Below are 5944 nucleotides of genomic sequence, written 5' to 3'. Positions count from 1 at the left end.
CAGGTATGTATGGAAACTATATATCCATCGAACATATGGAAGAAATGAGTTCATGGTTAAATAGGTGATTTGTATACATGTTAATATTGTGATTAAATATTTTATATTATGTTATATGCATATTTTGAATGATAATTAAATGGTGAATTTTGCTTATTATTTTCATACGGGCTTACTAAGCTTTATAGCTTACTTTATTTAATTTTTTTGTGTTTTATAGTGAATTCAAAGCTAGCTCAGATTCAATGATCGTCGGAGATTTTGTGTAACGCCCCGTACCCGAGACCATTGCCGGAGTCGAACACGAGGTGTTAACGGACTTAATTCATTACTTAAACAGCTCATACAATTCATTTTAAAATTTCCAGTCAAGCTAGCAATCTGCGTCACAGTCGCTTAAAAATTCATATCTCGAGTTATAAAATGCAAAATCAAATTCTGTAAATGTTTCCTAAAACTAGACTCATTAGATGTTTCCTAAAACTAGACTCATATATCTATTTACTAATTTTTTTATATAATTTTTTTGGTCGGGCCAATTAGTGCAGTTTATTAGTTAAAGTCTCCCCTATTTCAGGGTTTGACTACTCTGACCTCTGTGTGTTACAAATCAGATATCTTCCTGTACAGAGCTTCAATGACTATGTATTTTGTCTCTAATAAAACTAGACTCAATAAGGAATCTTTATATATAAAGCATGACTTCTAATTATCTTTGTAAAATTTATGGTGAATTTCCAAAGTCAGAACAGGGGATCCAGAAATTGCTCTGGCCCTGTTTCACAAAAATTTAAACATCTCATAAAATATAGCTCATATACCTGTTTCTCTTCTTTCATATGAAAATAGACTCATCAAGCTTCGATTCCATAACTTATTCATTATTTAATTCCATTTATACTATTTTTAGTGATTTTTCAAATTCATGTCACTCTGCATGTCGAATCTATTTTATGGTAAATTTTACCTATTTCATGGTTTCCATGGATTAGCTAGCAATTTGACATACATAACACCAAATATGATCATGATTAGCCATTCCAATGGCTAATCATTACCAAGAATTTCCATACCACTCAATAACCATATCATAAGACCATATATACAAAATGATTATAATGCTATACATGCCATACTCAAAATATACAAGCCATTATGCCAAGATGGTATACGGATAGTGTGAGCGAGCCTTCGACCGTTCCCGATTTCCGAGCTGGCTTGTCAAAAATACAAGGAATGAAAAGGAGGGAGTAAGCATAAATGCTTAATAAGTTCACATGCAAATAGCAAGTAACATAACCATATAAGCAAACATAAAACATCATTTGCATAATCATCACCAAGACATTCATATCACATTTTCATTTATCATCTTACCATATTGTTGTTATATCGATTTTTCAACCCGAGGGTTAAGTACATACCTGTTCAAAGTATCCATTTCACAACACTTACCAATACGTCCCTTTCATCTTGAGTATTCCTCCATTTCAGTAGAACTTTACCCGTTGAACACATCGGAATATAATTCGGATACATGGAAAGTTTACACATAAGTGCCACATATGTAGCCAAGCTACCATGTAACCCGCCCATAAGTGAACTCGGACTCAACTCAACGAGCTCGGGCGTTTGCATCCATAAGTGAACTCGGACTCAACTCAACGAGCTCGATGCCTAGTTACATCTCACGAACTCGGACTCAACTCAACGAGTTCGGACATTCGCATCCATAAGTGAACTCGGACTCAACTCAACGAGTTCAGATGCCTAAATATCCCAGTGACATGTCACTTGTATCCTAATCCATTCCTAAGGTTCAACGGGACCTTTTTCCCAATCATGTGTCTCAATCATCTTCTACGGAATGCCGATACCGATACTCGGTAGTATTTCACATTTTCCAAGTATATCACATAATTTGACATATTATCAAACAATTATCACAAGTATAATATTTCATAATAATTATCATATCATTTAAATAACATTAAAACATTTAAAATAATAACTATGTTACCAACATTTACATATGAACTTACCTCATATGCGAAAATGGCTACTTTTACCATTTCGTCCACAACTTGGTATTTTCCCCATTTTAGCCCGAATTTCAGTTTTCCTTGCTCTATCATTTAAAATATAGTCTAATTAGGACTCACATTATTCAATTTGACCCAAAATCATATTTTGGAAAAATCACAATTTTGCCCCTAAACTTTCGCATATTTACACTTTTGCCCCAAAGCTCGTAAATTAAACTTCAGCCTATTTTATTATGTTTTATGACATTCTGATCATTTTTCCCTTCTATGGCAACATCAAATTCTCACTCTAACATGTACTTATGACTATTAGGTATTTTTACCGATTAAGCCCTTTTGCTCGTTTTCACTTAAAACCGAGTAGCACAAGTTGTCTAACATAATTTAAAACCTCATATTCTCTCATAAAACACAAAAATACACAAATTTCACCTATGGGTATTTTTACAAATATAAACCCTAGGTTAAATTATTGCTAGCATAAGCTTAATCGAGCTACTAGGACTCCAAAAACGTAAAAATCATTAAAAACGAGGCTAGAACGGACTTACAATCGAGCTTGGAAGCTTTAAAAACCCTAGACATGGTTTATCCTTGCTATATTCTGCCATGGGGTTGAAGATGAGCAAAATTGGCTTTTAATTTTGTATTTTAATTCATTTTACCCCTAAATGACCAAAATGCCCTTACTACTAAACTTTCCAAAAATTCCATCCATGTCCAATTTTTGTCCATAGACTTAGAAATTGGTAAAATTTCTATTTAAGACCTCCTAATTAATATTTCAAAACAATTTCATACTAGAAACTTCTAGAATGCAAGTTTTACAAATTATTCGATTTAGTCCCTAATTTCAATTTAAGCACTTTATGCATAAAATTTCTTCACGAAATTTTCACACAATCATGCAATCATATCATAGACCTCAAAATAATCATAAAATAATTATTTATATCTCAGATTTCGTGGTCACGAAACCGCTATTCCGACTAGGCCCAAAATCAGGATATTACATTTTGTCACACTATCCTCCTAACTCTTTGGTACTTTCGAACTTAAGTGTTTTAAGTATATGGCTGGTATATGGGTTGGTAATGACTTTGGTCATTTGAATTGGCTTGTAAATGTCTAAATTATGGTTTTGTATATAGCAATGAGAGTTGGCTTAATTTGGTTGGTTTGGTTGTGTATAAAATGGTGCATATGGTTTTGGTTATGTGTTAAATGATGGATATGTGATGCTTGTTGATAATAGGTATTGTGGATGCCAAATTGTTGGTGAATTTAGAATTAGTATGATTTTGGGTTTAGGTAAATTGATGCATGTTTGAAAGTGTCCATTTAGTTGAATTGGAAATGTGAATTTGGTATAAAATGGAATAGCATTTTGTGGTACATGTGAGACTTGTTGTTGTTGGTATTGAAATGGTATGATTTATGCTTGGTTGAGTTACATGAATGCCTATATATGCTATGTTTTGGTGCCATTTGGTTTGATATAGGTGTATGCAAATTTGGGTGGCAAAATGGCTTGGTAAATAACCTATTTTTGTCCAAACGGGCAGAGACAAGGGTGTGTGTCTCATCCGCGTGTAACACACGGTCAGGTTACACGGCCGTGTGTCCCCTGGTGTTGAATTAGAGATCAAGTTAGTATGCTCCACACGGCCTAGCACACGGGCGTGTGACTTGGTTGTATGGCATAAGTCAGTATACCCTATAAGTTTGGCACGGCTTAACACACGGCCTATCACACAGGCGTGTGTGTTGGCCATGTGACCCAAGCCAGAGAGTTACATGGGGTCAGACACGGGCTAACACACAGCCATGTGATCCTATTTCGAATGTCCACACGGCCTGTGACTAGAAACACAAAAATATACACATTTTTTCATGCCCTTTTTAACTTAAATTCATGCAATTCTGATAAAATTCCTGTTGAAAAATAATTAATTTTTATAAAATAATTAAAGTGTACTTAAATATGAAAATTTTGAATTTTAATTAATTTTATAATTAATTTTAATGAATTTTGGTTATTTTAAATGATTTGCACGTAAGAAAAATGGCTTAGCGGAACATCGCTAGAAGCACAAAAGCAGAAGCAATTTGAAGTATCAAGGTGAATTACTTTTCAGCCTAAGACGGTCCAAAATTATGTGTATTAATTCATAATATAATTAATTTTAATTTATATCCAATTTAATTTGGGTTAATAAATTATTATTAATAAATTATGAAAAGTGGTCCAGTTGAGCCGAACCGACCAAGTAATAGAGACCCCAAAACCACCCCATGTGCTGACCCAAATCAGCTTATTGGCTGATTATTTAGCTTGCAAAGAGGCCCTTGAAGACTTGTTCAAATAGCATTCAAACCCCTCCACAAATGGTGGCTTTCTAGATTTGCCCCAAGCTTAATTTATCAAGTTTGAAATCATCAAACTTGCCACATGTGTGGCCGGCCAAGGGAGGGCTCTTTGGCTGATAATTTTAGCTATTTTTAGCAGCCCTCTTCATCTATAAAAACCCCCTTAAGCTGATTACTTGAAACACACCTCAAGCATTCACATCTTTTCTCTCTTCTCTCTACTTTCTCTCTTCTTTTCCATTCCAAATTCTCTTGCTCTCTTGCCGATTTCTCCTCTTGGAAAAGGGGCATTCATCATCCATTTGGAGCAGCAATTAATTGTTCATAGCAGCCTCCGTTGACGAGGACAACAGAGAAGGAAGAACGGAGCAAACGAGTCAAGCCAAGGAAAAACACTGGATTTGATTCTTGTTCCCCATCTCTTTAATTTTTGTTGTTGTTATGATGAACATATCTATGAATATTTATGTTGTTCGAATGGTTAATTTAATCAATTTTTCTTGAATTTAATTCGTGTTAGGTTGATTGTGTTTCTTTTGCTAAAATTGTTAAAATTGTGTTTATGTTGTTATAGGCCTCGGTAAGATGCTTGGTTAAGTAAAATCATGACTAAGTTACTCTTGCATTACAATTGTGAGGTAGCTAATAAATTAATTATTTAAATGGATTGAAATTGTAATTAATGGACACAGTACTTAATTAGTGCATGTTTAATCATATAAGGTAGCTGAGGGTTAAATTAGCAACGGTATCTGATGATACATTTTCCTTGCATAACTTGCAAGATTATTGTGATTAAACTGTTGAAAGGTAGGGATACTTTGTTACCTCACGTAGTCTTTTATGTGCTTATTAGATTTAATTAATCGTTTGAACTGATATAGGGATATATACAAGAGATTATTTCGATTTAATAAGTATGTATGTGTAATATCATATTTTCCTATTAAAGATTTGTTCAATCGGTTGAATTGACATAGGGATATAGTCAAGAGATGAATGAATTTTTGTAAGTAAGTATGTTCGTAAGTTAGCAAATTACTGAGTTGCTGTGAATTTATTCATAACAATATAAATATGAGTTTAATAATTCCAAGTTAAGAAATGTAATTGATCTAACACAATTATGTCATCTTGATTAAAATCGTATTTTGAAATTGTGCATTTGAGATTTATTTATTTAGTTTACTTGGTTTAAAATCTTAGTTTTTAATCACCCAATTCAAACAAAATATTTTATTCACCCAAGTGTTTTAAATAGCATTCATAAATAATTCTTTTCACAATACCTGTGGGTACGATAACTCGACATTTACTTGTCACTTTATTACTTGTTGCTATTGTGTACACTTGCACATTTCCGTCGTTCCAGTGACACGGACGTGTCTTTGGCCGTGTGAGACACACGGCCGGGCCACACGGGCATGTGTCCCCTATATTTTGTAAAATTTTCTAAGTTTCCCTAAAATTTTATAAGTTATCGGTTTAGTCCCGAACCACCCTGACTGTATGTTTTAGGGCTCGTAGGC

The sequence above is a fragment of the Gossypium arboreum genome, chromosome 8, assembly GCF_025698485.1.
Source record: "Gossypium arboreum isolate Shixiya-1 chromosome 8, ASM2569848v2, whole genome shotgun sequence".
Taxonomy (NCBI): domain Eukaryota; kingdom Viridiplantae; phylum Streptophyta; class Magnoliopsida; order Malvales; family Malvaceae; genus Gossypium; species Gossypium arboreum.
Note: the sequence above shows the minus strand (reverse complement) of the source record.